At 37.1% G+C, this 15,246-nt stretch overlaps 1 long non-coding RNA gene across 8 annotated transcripts; it reads right to left on the minus strand.

The window, feature by feature from the left end:
• Nucleotides 1-515: 515 nt before the first annotated feature.
• LOC103698796 lies at nt 516-13,757 on the minus strand. 8 transcript variants are annotated; one of them, XR_005513463.1, is made up of 9 exons: nt 12,049-13,660; nt 10,244-11,932; nt 8,610-8,679; nt 8,492-8,526; nt 4,724-4,850; nt 4,231-4,408; nt 4,038-4,127; nt 3,604-3,791; nt 516-993 (listed from the first exon to the last, which is right to left on the minus strand). It is a non-coding gene; the product is annotated as an uncharacterized LOC103698796 (long non-coding RNA). The 8 variants fall into 8 exon arrangements; XR_005513460.1 differs by having other exon boundaries at nt 8,610-11,932; nt 12,049-13,754; XR_005513462.1 differs by lacking the exon at nt 8,492-8,526 and having other exon boundaries at nt 12,049-13,656.
• Nucleotides 13,758-15,246: the final 1,489 nt, after the last annotated feature.

A 15,246-nucleotide genomic window follows, 5' to 3' on the forward strand; every position in this document is an offset into this window, starting at 1 on the left:
AGTTGGACCAAATTTATCGGCCTCATAATAAACCAATCCAATCATAAAAAAGCACAGACAAATATGGAGAATTTTTTTTATAAAAAAAAGCAGTCATGCGTGTTGCTCCATAGTTAAATTGGTCCTCCATTGAGCTAGTAGACATAATCCAATATTCATTATACTTAAAAGAAGAAAAAGTTATGGACCATTTGACAGTAGATTTGTCTATCTAGAATTATATGTTGTTAATTCACAGTGGACTTCATAGGATATTGCAACATTGGCGCGGGTGCATGCAAACAACCGGTCATTTCATTTATCTTTTTGTCTTGGTTTGTAATAAGCGGGTCGCGTACTGCTGCTTAACGAGAAGAGTTTTTAGATTTGATTCTTAGATGATGCATCTTTGGAAAAAATCTGAATGATGGAAGATCGTGCAATTATCACATGGCACATTAAGTACTACACAAGCTATGTGAGGATGCATGGCATTTTTTTCAAAATAAGCATTACTCAACACAAAGACCTCTATGTGTTTGTTCTGATTTTCTTCAAATTTCCATTGTATACCTGTTTTATCTCCAATGAAGCCTGTGGTCGTCTTTCTGACCATTTTGGTCAAGAAAAGAAAAACACTAATTAAATACATTTGATCAAAATGTTAAATGAACACATCTTATTTTGTATGTACACAGTACGCTAATCATGGCTTAAGGCTAAATAACCCTAGCCAGCTAAGTTGAAACTTAGACCAGCCCAAGTTCACCAAGCTAATCTTCCAATAATAGTACCTAAGAACACGGTAGAACTGTCTTGGACCGAGTGCAGTACAGAGTGGCCTTGAGCTGAGTGGTCAGGTATCGGCGCTGAGCTTGCTATGTCCCAAGTTCCAACTCTCCCGGCGCCCCGTTTACAAGTGACTTCTCTGGGCATCTACAGTATGGCTCTGCTCTTATTTGAATTCGCACAACTGTTCACTGGAGGCAAACAGCTTCTCCTTTCCTGCATCAACTATAGGAATAGTAGATGTAATGGTCCATGGAGAACCCCTGCGTAGCGTCTCAATGATATGAGCATGTGGAATGTTGTCCCAGTTGATTTGAATACATTATTGTAGCATCGATATAAATAAGCTGGTAGATGGGACGTCAAATTCGAATTAGAAAGGTGGAAGGCAAACAGCAATGATCCATGACAATTGTTTTAACCTTTCGGGAGAGGTTATGAAGAGGTTATGAGACAACGGGGACCCCCTCGGCATCCTTGGATAGCCACCATCTGAAAATTGACGGCCATCAAACAATGCATGCCATATACACATTTATGGGCAACTTTATTTAATGGTCATCAATCGCCTGATGTCGGCCATCCATGGATGCACCGCATTCTGTGGTGCGGCCTGCGCACCGCAGAGGATCCATGCCCCTTATGAGAAGAAGGATGCCCCCTCGGCATCCTTGGATAGCCACCATCTGAAAATTGATGGCCATCAAACAATGCATGCCATATACACATTTATGGGCAACTTTATTTAATGGTCATCAATCTCCTGATGTCGGCCATCCATAGATGCACCGCATTCTGTGGTGCGGCCTGCGCACCGTAGAGGATCCATGCCCCTTATGAGAAGCAGGGCAAGTGAAATCACAGGGATGCCCTAGCCCTACAAGTAGCATCCGGAGTTATGGTGCCTGATAGCATAATGGTGGTTACGATGCTACCGTCCTCGGTGAAAGAAGGTTCCACCAAACTCCACTTTCTTCCATATGCACCACACGAGTTAAATGCTAGCATTATTTTCGAGAAATAGATGCTAGCATTATTGAAAGCATCCAAGCCTACTCATCCATCATTCTATATTTCCCTAACAAGTTGCCTCATACTTTGAAAAGCTTTTAACTCTATAAATAATAGTGCTAGACTTAATTATTAGCTTGCACATAGTAATAGATAGTGACATTAGCTTCAAAAATGGCATAAGTGACTGTCATCTTCCTTGACTATGAAGTAAGCACGTAGGCCAGGTTCTCAACAGAATTTGGCTAATTCTCCGGTCCAGCCAATTGATGAATATTTTCAAAGCGAACATGAAATGAAAACAAATTTTAAGTCAAATTATTGCAAGCAATATTTCTTAATTAAAAATATTAAAAAAATCATAGCTAAGGAAAGAACCATATGAACATAGTCACAAGTTCAGCAACCGAGGCAATTCGGCTGCAGGTAACAATTCGGAACTAGAAAAAAAAATCTTAGCAAATTCTTTAGATGTTTGAAAAGAGTTTATATAGCCAATAATAAGAAAAAAAAATGTAGAACAAAAAAAAAAGAGCTTATAAAATATGTTTAAACTTATTTGTTAAAAAAATAGGATAGGAAGGGAAATCATAACAAATGATAAGAATATGTGGTATTACTAATTTATAACATATAAAAGTTTCTTAAAATAATCATGAATAACTTGTGAATAAATCATGAAATTCATGTATAATTCATGAATAATTGAACAGTTTTGAATTGGCCCATTTTTTTGAGAGCAATTCGGTGGATCATTTGGCTAAGTGGAAAATTGAGAATAATTATATAACCGTTCCATAATTAACCAACCCCAATGCTAGGGGAAGCAATAAAAAGATGAGAAGAATTGATAACTGCTCAAAATAATTAATAGAATTTTTATGACTGGATGTTATGGCTACAATCTCAGGTCATACACCAACTCGTGAGCAAGATCGTGCTTCAATATAGGATATACATTTTCTTAAAAGAAAAAAAAGGACTGAGAGGGTAATTCTATTTTTTTGTTTAATAGGCAAAACTCCTGGCCAAATGTCGCTGTCCCATATCCCATATGCTCCTTTATGTAAAAAAGCAAAAAGAAGGGAAAAAAAAAAGAACATAAATTTCAAACCTTTTCCTTAAAAAAAATAGTAAAAGGAAACAAGGAAAGGACTACAGATGATCAGATTTTTTTTTTTTTTTGGGTACATCTACAGATGATCAGTTTAAAAGCATTGGGAATCAAAGGGAAAAGCTCTTTATGTACCCCAAAAAAAAAAAAGGAAAAGCTCTCCCATGATAACAAATATGCCAGCCCTACGACTTCCCCACTCACGGGAGGTTTCGGTCACTACAATAAATGACAAGTTACCCGCTATAACAGTCCCATCAAAATTGCTATACAGTCATTTTTTTAATCTCAAGAGACAACTTTACAAAAATTTAATATTAAATAATCACTAAAATGACGGGTTTCATAAAGATACTATAACATAAAAATAGATAATAACAAAAAATAACGTTATTATTTTTTCTTTCTTTTTTATAAATAAAATAAGGGACCCTGAATTATTTTTAAGGAAATTTTGAGAGAAAATTTTGAAATCTAAAAAAACTATTATTTTATTTAAAAGAAACTGCAAGTGAAAATAGTTGCTACTATAAAAGTCTCAGCTGTTATGTTTTTTTCACATTAATGATCTCAATAGCCGTTACAATGGCACCGTTATTTAAAAGCATGATTTTGGGTTAGAGCATTAATGGTCAAACTGGAACCGCCAAGAGAATCCAAATAAATTAAACAATATGTCAGTTTGTATGTGTCGAATCCTAAGAACTTACATGCAGTCATCGGGCCGACTAGTTTGTGCTGAAGCTGCTCTGACCTTTTGTCCTGGTTCCTGCTGTGACCCAGAAAGACCAGTGTTTGCAGGTGTTAATTTTGCTTCATTTGTTGGCACCTTCTTGTTCTCCAGTGCTTGTACTTCTTGTCGCTCTTCGACGGCCAGAAAATACCCAGACACGACAACCTATTCACCAACAAAAGCAATAAATACTCCAAAATTTGCATAGATCAGTATTCCAAACCTATATCTGAAAGAGACTGGCAGCATAAGTTAAAGACAGTCAGGGGTGACAAAAGAGATTCGACTCCATTGAGATGACTCAAGAAATGAATCATTTATTAGGGAACTGGGTTATAAAAAAAAAAAAACCATGCCGCAAGTCTGATTTAGAAGTGATCTAAGAAATGCTGTGGAGAAATAAATACTCACCATATGCTACATCCGAAGATGAGAGATACTTCAACTTGAATCAAGTTCTGTTCAGCAAAGAACTTAGTCTAGAGTTGCACGAGAAAATTTCTGTACATCAGATACTAGCATCAAGAAGCATATCTGCAAGTCCAAAATCATGGAAAAGAAGAAGCAATCAAATCTGGCAAATAGATTTGAGAAAGAAGATTACAGTGTAATACATATCCTTGGCTATTGTATTGTACATTATGCACTTAGATGTGGAACAGGTCGATCTTCCAGCACAAAATAAATTGAAACTGAAAAGAATCGCGCTTGCAGCAAATCATGGAAAACCCAGGTATCACAGTCCGGTGCTGCTAAGCTCAAGGGTTAGCTTAGATCCAGACCTGTTATAAAGAAAGATGTTCCTCATGAATATAAATTATCAGATGGTTAAGAATTATATGGGTTTCTTATCCTAAATAACAGAAGATATACAAGGGACTCACATAGAAATGGAATAGTATAAAGCTTAATTCTGATGCAAAGGGAAAAAAAAAAACCACTTCTTGACTACTCGTATGATACAAATTCATGCAAAAGAAGATGAATCATTAAATTTTTTCCAGAGTCATCCAACCAGTAAAAAATAGATAGATTAACAAACAGAGTAAATCAAATGCAAAGCACATTGTACGAAGACCATTATGTCCACCACATACCTGAAGAGAATACCGTAATTCGCCGTGAAATCCATCCTCATCTTCCTCACTAAAAAACGCTGTACAATACATAGGGGCTATCAATCATTTCTCTCAAACTTAAGCGTCCATCTATATTTCTATCTGCCTGCGGAGTTGCCAATTATTACTGAATCACTAAAAAAGAGCTTAGGAGCATTACTTAATCTATGAAAGACATTTGGAATAAAATGCGAAGCTTAAAGAAAGGTAATTCTGGATTATTTAAAGGAGCTTGCATATACTAGATGTACTGCTCCACATAATAGTGCAATTATGAATTACAAAAATCACAATACTGAGCTTGCCTTACAAATTCTTGCTAGTCTACAAATGAGATGGTATTCCTACCTCAGCAACAAAAACCTTATTAACGTGGAAAACCAATAGATGAGAGTGAAAAAAATACTTGCCCATCTCCATTCAAATCACATGTCTAATATTTCATAACTGAGGAAGTGAAAAACATAATTAATTCTAGGAAAATAAAACTCGGTTCCTGATCCAGCAATCCATTAAAAAAAAAAAACAATTGCCCTACAGTTGATCTTCTCAAATGCTAACAGCAACCATAAGGCATGCTAGTTGTAACAGAAGAATGATGCTGACCTATACTAGTACAATCTAGAAATGTCAGATTATGGCAAATTCAAGTGCTGCATTGATTTCAAGAATCCCCTGAAAGAAAGAACAGCGAGAAGCAGTAGGAAGAATGAGAGATCCACAGCTGCCGAATTTTGAAAGAGGGAAAACATGCAGTGCTTGCAAATCAAATCTTGAAGGAAGCTGAGCAAGGACCAAGACAACTTGTTCTATTTCCTTTCACTATATTCTGCCTGAATAGACCTAATTATTTACCAAACAATTCGGTATGAGAAGCTGATTGTGTGAAGAGGAGCACTTGATCAGGAGATCTACAACTTGTTCATGGGATCAAATCCAACTGATACATAGCCTGCTCTTTTGGTTAATGATAGAAATGATCCAATTCCTTTTGTTTGGCTCTCATATAAATATCAGATCGTAAAGATATTTACAGCATTACTATGAAACAAAGTAAAAAGAAGACAGAAACTCGATCGCATATATGAAGATGATAAAGCTGAGTGATTGTTCCTTACAAGTTATAATTGCCTTAAGCACTAGCTCTTACAGATAAACTTTGTTGAAGAACACTAAAGAAGTGGGAGAAGACAAGAAAATACAGTACAAGAGTAGACAGCGCATGATGGGATAACTCTATACACACAGCAGTGACATAACTTGCAGAAACTGACTTGCAAGAAACCCAACATTACTGTTTCTTGATGTATCAAAAAATGTTCCAATTGAAGAAGAGGTTGTTAGGGATCATAAAGAATCTAGCCAAAATTATACAAATGTTTAGGACTGGGCAAGTGAAACTTGGGTTCAAAATATCAGAAATATGTAAGGTAAAAAAGAGGTTAGAGAAGAATACGACCCTCTACAAGAGACAGGTTGCAGTACTGGAAGTTTATCATCTCTAGAAGAATCTTTTCCGGACCACCTTAGGAGTACTTATGCATCAACATAGAATGAGTCCAAATGGTTACAAAAGACTTCAAATCTCCAGGAAAAAAAATACTTATAACAAATATTTGAAGTGACATGGTTGGGACAGTAGTGATGCTTGTCCTATAACTAGCAATGATGAGGATGTCAACAAGACACAGGAAAACACTAGGATTTCCGTTTGGAAATCTTTTGCAGGATGTGCTACATTGATTATGTTTTCAGAAAATAAATTAGATGATTGTGTTGAACCTAGTCCAGGAATGCCATAGAATGATCGAGGCAACATTAAATTGTGGATTTTTTAAGCAAAACAAGATATTATTTCACACAATTTTGTTTTCTTTTAAAGAAATGAATTCCAAACAGCAAATACCCAAGTGGAGATGTGAAATATGAAATTGTATGTCATGTGCAAGATTAACAAACATACCCCATCTTCACTCCAAGTTGAACTGTCAAACTTGGAAGTCCTTTAGATTTTCATTTGCAAAAAAATACTTTTAGGAAGAGGAAGCATAATGCGACCCTTCATTAACGAGCAAAAATAACTTAATATGTGTACATATAATAAACTCACAGATCCTGTTGTTCGCCAAAAAACTCATGGATCATGTAAGTATCAGCAATTGTAATGTTACAATAGCCATGTTTGCAATCTTGGTGCTGGATTGCATACCAGTAGGAGACTAGTAAAAATATGGTACCAGTATCGTATCATACTAGTACACCAAATTTTTTGGGGTTTTCAAAGTTTTTAAGGTTCCTTTATTTAGTTTTGAGTGGAAAATAGGGTTTTGTGAGAAAAGATCCCATCCTTCCAGTCTCTCCTTTTTCTCCTCTCCTTTCTCCTATCTCCCCTCTACCTTGAAGCAAAAGGAGAAGAGGGCGTCCAGCCCTTTCTCCCTCAATAATTGAGATGCCAAATTGGGTTCGGTATCCTTACTAGGCTGAGCCACTACAAATCGAGTAGTTCTAGGCAGTTTTGCCGAGTAAGAACCGGTTCGCACCGGTTCGGGCACAAACCTATACCAAGACCACACGCCATCTTAGTTCATGGCAAGTATGGTACAGTACCGACCAAACCAGGCGGTTCGATTCAGTAATGTAAATCTTGATAATAGCCACTATTTTACATTGTAATAGTTCACCTAATAAGATAAAGATTCAATTCATTTGCATTTTACTCATAAATCCCACTTACTGATTCGTACCGAATATATATTTTCCAATTTTTTAAGATAAGTATCAATAACTAGTTCGCAAATTTCATTCATTTTTGTTCCTATGGGAATGATCATTCCTCACATTTAACAGTGGAATTAAATTCCAATTTCTTTATTTGAAGGAATCATGATTCATCACTTGTTGCACAAAGCAAACATTAGACTGGGGCCAAAAGTGTCATACTTCCATTCCAACCCTCCTTGTGCGAACCAAACATAATGTCATACTTCTAATGGCTACATAATACCTTGACATAGAGGTGTACGACTAAGCTCACGCCTAGACCAATAATTGTACTTTTGAAATTTAGCCACTGAGTGTCTGGCCTTGCAATCCTCTAAAATCACACTGTCAATCAGGTAGACTTGACGAATTTTAACAAAACAGACAAAACTAGAATCATACATCATGACAAAAGTTGAGGAAGATAAGGAAAACAAATTTTGAAAAGTATAATAGTCTTCTAGCTCTTCAGATCCAAAGCTGGGGCAATTTAGATGGACAAAGAAGAAAAATTAGCTATATTATGTACAAGTTCTTATAGACTGCCATTTATAACAGCATATGATGACAGAAGAATCAGAACAATTGATGTTGCATTGTCACTATTAGCATCATAGGCCTTGGACTTAGGCAAACATGTCATAGAATTAAATGAACTATGAAGAAATTTTCACATCTTGGCAATTGTTTCTCTACAATAGTGGTAGTTGATCTCTAGCACTAGAAATAACATTGCCATGGAAATCAGAACAATTTTGACCTTTTTCCTTTTTTTTTTTGCTAATTAAAAAAAAAAGATCCTTGTTTGTGCCTTGGAGTTAACATACATGCTATCAAAGACAATCACTGGTACTTGCTATCTGTAAGCATGGAGTAAAATATAACAATTAAATATATATATATATATACTTGGTCAACCACTACATGTGTCAGAACATAATCAGCTTGTTGCTTTGCATAGTAACGTTCCAATAGGGTGAAGATTACCAATTACAGGTAGTAGTTCATCTTCCAACAACAATCTGAAAAAGAAATCAAGCTTGAATGTACCAAATAAGTTTGATACCCTATTTAAGATAGCAAATACAGATCTGTTGACCCATACCCATCATTCTCTTCGTCAACCTGTGAGAATAATTTCTTAGCTGGTGCCTCCACTGAAGTATCGGACTGATCTGTAGGATTGTATACTTCATCATAATTTCGAAGTAAATAAAATAACCCATTAAAATATTCTGGAAAATTAAGCTTTCCATCTCTGTCTTTATCTCTTTCCCTTGAAAAAAAACTTAAATCCAGTTAGCAATCCTATCATAAATGATGCTCATGCTGTAAGAGTGCTAAACTACTTATATCTCAAGTTATAAAACTATGAAGTTGTAACTTAAGCAATTATCAGGAAATTTTTTGTGCATGATAAATCCACTAACAAGACCAATGGCCCAAGGCTACACCTTCTAATACGCCATAGTTGCATATACAGCACTTGTAAAATAACCAGCACATAAGAACAGTTACAAAGAACTTATATGCAATAAAACAATATATAGGGACCCAATAGGCCTAGCTTGTAACACTTCCTATTTCTTGATAAACTTGTCCTGGACCACAGACAAAGGCTTTGCCTAATATATGCTAAAAGCTTGTGGAAGCATTAGTCTGTCGTTGACAGAGTAGATGTATGGAAGCAACGATCATTGTGGATAGAAATAGTGAATGATGGAGAAACTGACCTCTTTGCTTTGCCTACTCGTAGAAAAGTGGACAACTAATAAATGAGCCAGTTGCCTCCACAAATTCATCCAGAAATTTGTTTCAGGCCTATGTTGAAGCAAAATTATAGCTCTGAAGATGTTAACAACTTTTAGCAGATAGTATCTCTCTGGATTCAAAGACATAGAACAAAGTCTGTTGACTAAGTAGTCAAGTGACTAAAGTTTCATGCCTTAGTCTGACTAGGATATCCTAAGTTCAAAGGTGGTTAACTTGTTATTGTAGTAAAGTTCTTAACATTAGCAAGCTTGAATAATTGGAACGTAATTTCAGTTGAATTATATATAAGGACTCATATTTATACTACAAATCTTTGAGGATAAAATCATGGTTTTAGGTCTGCAGTTTTATAACAATGCAAACGTGACATCTATATGTAGCACTAATAATGAATTTTCTGGGTTTTTTTTTTTAAAAAAATCCTGTATGCTGGATTTAATGAAATAAATTCTTTTTACAACTCTTCTTATACATAGTATCTTATTCCTTTCTTACAATGCCTTGTGTTTTCATCATCTTTGCAATCCAATTCCCCACCAAACCTGCACTAGATGGGATTAGAGCGCAGGTCATTGCATCACTGTGTGATTCTCATGCTAAAAATTACAAATAAATGGTGGCAGTATATGAATAAGCTGCACCTAGTTGGTCCAGCATTAAGGAATCTCATCCTACATGGAGTGAATTTGGTTCAATCCTTAAAAAGCAAGCAACGGAAGAAAAACTTGGCATTACTTCCCAGAAGAGAGAGATATGATGCGTTAAAGATTAATAGAGGTGTTTAAGAACTTTGACGAGAAGCCACTCAATTTATCCCTAGAAAGTTAAAGAAGACATAAAGTTTTTGTCATTTACTTCATCATTATTTTGCACTCAACATGTCTCTCTGAAATCCCTCTAAAGGTACCAAAAGGAAATTTTCTTGACCGTATCGGACTTATTCCAACAGGCAACTACAATCTTTACCATGTGAGATCATTAAAAGGATAATGATGACTAAGGGCTGAGGTGAGGTTATGGAGATACAATCATCACAACCATAATATCATGAAACCGAAATTAAGCATACCATATCAAACTTCATGCTCTCAAGTTAATTAATCAATTATGTTTGTATACCTCTTTTCGTTTTCAAAATCCACAAAAATTCAGTGTTGATCAAGGCTTTTACCTTCTTTTTATCAAGCGTCAACAACTGCTACGGACGAATACAATGAGACGAAGGTGGTTGGCCCAGGACACATGCTAAAAAGACGGCACTCGCATATCGGACAGGCAGAGAGAGGTAGTGGATTGAGGGGAGAACGCACCGCTATAGATGAAGACAGTGGCAGCAGTTAGCTAGGACGATGTGAGGAGGATGAGGACCTCGCTGTCGACGGACACCAGAGAGACAACGAGTTGCAGGCTAGAAAGATGGATGGAGGTGGCGGTGTGAGACGAATACATGGTGTAGTGCAGGGGAACGTAAAGTTTGACGAACTAGAAACGAAGAAGTTGAAAAGAGGGTTAGGGATTAAAAAATTATGGAGGACATAATTATCCTCCAGGGACCGTGCTTTAACTAATAACCCCTATGGACAAGTTCTATGTTATCTGTATGTTTTCCTTTTCTAAGTAGGATTTATTTGCCATTTTAGTATCACTCATCATAGAACCAAGTAGACTTATGCCTGTATGATTCAAATATATTAATGTGCTATGAAACCATAGTCATTACGACAAATTAGTAATTCAAATTTAGAATAGTATTCAGGATCTTTTAGCATGTTAAAGTGTTGATTTTTTAATAGCACATTGCCATAATAAGTTCTCTTCGCTTCTTCTCAACAAAATTTTATAAAACACTAAGACTGGTCTAACCAATAAAGTGAATAACTGCATATGATTCACAAATACAAGAGCTAAAGGCTACATAAATCCTAATGACAAATTAAATGGAAAGATTTATATTTGATTTACTTCATGTAACTAGAATTTTGAAAATCTAAGAAGCACTTAGTTTTATTATTTACAACTTTTTTCTTAAAGAAAAACTAGAAAGTCTCAAGATGTTTTCCCTCACTGTATAAAACTAGTCCATAGAGGTTATAAGTTAAAGCGCGATCTTGGAGGACAATTATGCCCTTCATAATTTTTCAATCTCTAACCCTCTTTCCGACTTTCCTGCTTCCAGTTTATCAAACTCCACCTTCCCCTGCACTACACCACACATCTGTCTCACTCCGCCACCTCCGTTCATCTTTCCTAGCCTGCAACTCGTCGTCTCTTCGTTGTCCGTCGACAGCCTCATCCTCCTCACATTGTCTCAGTATTATTGTCTTCATTCGCAGCGGTGCGTTCTTCCCTCAATCCACTACCTCTCTCTGCTTGTCCAACTTACGAGTGTCATCTCTCCAGTGTGCATCCCTCCGGCCAACCATCTTCATCCCATCATATTCGTCTACGGCAGTTGACGACGTTCGATAAAAACCTTGATCAGCACAGAATTTTGGTAAATTTTAAAAATGAAAAGAGGAATACCAACATAATTGATGAATTAACTTGAGAGCATGAAGTTTGATAAAGTTGATATTGTGGTTGTTCACCAATGTAAGGACATCCATCCAACAGAAACCCCTTCCAAGATGTTCCAATTTTGATGATACCAAATTTCTGCCAAGAAATTTAATAGGATAGTTTGTCAACTTCATCATACAAAAATAAATCTCTTGGAATGCATACATTTTTCAATTCCAGATAAACGAATCTAGGGATCGGATTATACTGACCATCGAACCGGTGGGCCCAGCTTGGGGGCTTTCATTCGTGGAAGGAGATGAAGCCGTAGCGGTTCTTGTCGTGGAGCTCCATGTCCCGTTCCGTCCGGTGCATCACCTCCCTCTCCGCCTGCCTGAGGTTCCACTCAGTGAGCTCGTCGGAGCTCCCGAAGCTGTCGGCAGGCCCAATGTCGATCTTGGGCAAAAGATCGATGATGAGATGGCTGACATTGAAACGGTCCTCGTCGTCAATGTTGTCCTCAGCATCGACGAAGTCCTCCCACACGGGCTGGGCCTCCATGGCCGGGGCGGAATCGCCACCACCGCGGTGGGGGAAGAAGTGGGCCCGCTCCCACTCGCGGTCCTCCTGGCGGCGCTCGATGTCGGCGCTGATGGGATGGAAGGGGATCCCGCGGCCGTAGGCGCCGAGCGGAGCGGAAAACGAGAAGGAGGAGCGGAGCTTGAAGCGATGGTGGGGGCGGTGAGGGCAGCTGGGGGCGAGGGAGAGGAGGACGAGGAGGACAGCTAGGGTTACGTAGATCAGAGCTGCGTGACGGAGGACTTCCCCCCTTCTTTTTGATTTGACGGGGGAGAAAGAAACTCAAAAGAGTTCAAGTTTTCGAACATAGATTCGTAGACGCGGCCCATTAGCAGAGCTAGTTAGAGCGTCGCGCTGATAACGCCTCCGCATGGGCCAAAAATTCTGTTACGCCTGATCTGTCCCAAAAGACCTCGCTAGAATGCTGTGCGGCTAAAAAAAAGAACCCAATTCATGATCATGCTTCCCTCATGATATATATGTATAGCCTGAAAAGGCCTGCAGCCACCTCCTATCCTTCAGATGTCATGCAACAGAGAGTTGTCACCTCTTATCGGCTCCATCCGCCGAATCCAATCAATTACAATGGCTGAATCCCACTAATCAAATGTGCTCGGCCTCTAACACCCGTCTCGCATATTAGAAGAGGAAGCAGAGCCCCCTTTGCATACCTTGCAAAGATTGTCCATCATTCAAGCTGCAACAAATGAGGTATCTCAGCCTTGACAAATTTTGTTTTCTTTGATGATATTTTGGTCCCTTTCCGACCCATGGAGCAATCCAAAAAACATGTGGAGATTGTATTGTCCATTTTGGATGAGCACCACTTCCACATCAAGTTTGCAATACATGCCCTCATCCAACCGGAGTTGAAGTGCTTTACCCACATTACTTTGAGAAAGAAAATAAAGGATGTTCAATCAAAGTTTGAGGCTATGATTAATGCCTTTCCATACTGCCCTCATCTCTGCTCCCACAGCCGACACACCATCATTTTTCTCATATGAAGTCGAGTATATTTTCCTCCGTCTCTTTTTTGCGTCAACATTCCTCTCCTCCAGTACCACCAATAACCTCGGAAACCGGTACATGGCTGAAAGGGAAATGGGCATCTTTCCTTTATCCCTCCTCTTCACATTTTCTAGGACAATTACAGCATAGATATAGAAGATTAGGTTCTTTTCTCTCTGGCATTCATGACAAGAAGTAAAAGAGCTAAAACTCCATGGAAGTGAAGAAGAGGTGACGAAGAGGATGAAAATGATGGCAGCAACATGGCAAAGGTGGTCGTTAGGAAACTAAATGATGGCCGTGAGATGGGTGAGCGATGATATAAGGAAAAGATTAACAAGGCAGCATAAAAGTTCCTTTTTAGAGAGGAATGTTCGAGGGATGCCCCTTGTCTAAAGTTTCATTTGAGTTTAATTGACCTTGCAATGAGCTTTTTATTTTGTGAGGATGTGTCTGTATGTGAACCTTGGCTTTAAAGCCGCTTGTAATAAACAATAGTTTGTGAGTAATTTTCCTTTCAAGATACGTAGAGGAAAATAAGGATATGAACGACTAGATTTCGAGTCATTTGATCAAGTAAAATCTAAAAAATGTATTATGATACTGATGACTTGAGCCTTGGTTGTAATCGACTATCTCTTAGATTGTGTGCAAATCAAAAATTAAATGATTTAGAGACTCCCAATCTATACATCAAGTGGTCAAAATATGTATTTCTATTTCAACCACTTGATGCATGGGTTGGAACATCCAAACCGCATGATTTTTTATATTTAAGTAGTTTAGAGATAGTAAATCATATTTAATGGCTTAAATTGTCAATATTCATTTTACAATTTCACTTGATTGAACCCCTTCATTTTTTATTATTTGATGTCTAGGTTAGAGGTCTCCAAACCATGTGATATTTTTATAAGTAGGTAATTTATAAATAATAGATCATATCCTATCAGTCAATTCATTGATATCCATCTTTTGTTCCTACTTCACTGGATCCAACTTCAAGATTTGATTAATCATATCCTAATTCACCACTCTTGATATATATTTATTTATATTTATATACGCACACACACATGCACATATAAATACATCCATATGCATATATATATGGTAAATAAAAAAAACATCTAAACAATTATGTAGGTTAAAGTTACTTTATTTTGACATAAATTTATGGAAGGAGAAACAATAAAAAAATAGTAATGATTCAAAGATCTTTAATAGTTCATTGACGTTTTGTTAGTAAGTTTTATGGCACTGCTGTGTAGCTGGTTTGCAAGAGTGCATATTAATGAGGATACGTGGAAGTATATTCTTGGTATTGGAATATGATATTTCCTGAACAAAAAAATCTGGGTTCGTGATCCAAAATTAGGGATAGATGACTCTTTCATAAGAATTCCCTATTCTTTTTTTCTTGTTTTTATTAGCGAGAAGTACAATATTATTTTTCATAATTTCTTCTTGATAACTTCGGAGCTCCTTAGATTTCTTTAGCTGCATATGTATCTTTCATCATGCCATACATAATGTTACAATCGGAGCAAGAGCACACCAATGGAGCCACACCAAAATCAAATCTTTACTAACTCGAGCTTTCTAAATTGAGATCGCGGTCAAAGAAACATGAGCTCTAGCTCACTCAGGTGACATATGCCAGAAAAAAGTTGCTTATTTTTTGCATGAGTAAAAGTTTTAATATAAAAGTTAAGGCGAAAATGTTAAAATACTCTAACTTGGGGTTTATTTGACAAGCCATTAGAGACATCAAGTTATTAACATGTTGGAGATTGTAAAATAAAAAAAAGTAGCAAATCAAGCAACTTCTAGGGGGAGATTGTGTGATAGCAATAAGAATAGCTGCAATTTAAAAGAAC

This window comes from Phoenix dactylifera, chromosome 9 (assembly GCF_009389715.1).
Source record: "Phoenix dactylifera cultivar Barhee BC4 chromosome 9, palm_55x_up_171113_PBpolish2nd_filt_p, whole genome shotgun sequence".
In the NCBI taxonomy this organism is placed as follows: domain Eukaryota; kingdom Viridiplantae; phylum Streptophyta; class Magnoliopsida; order Arecales; family Arecaceae; genus Phoenix; species Phoenix dactylifera.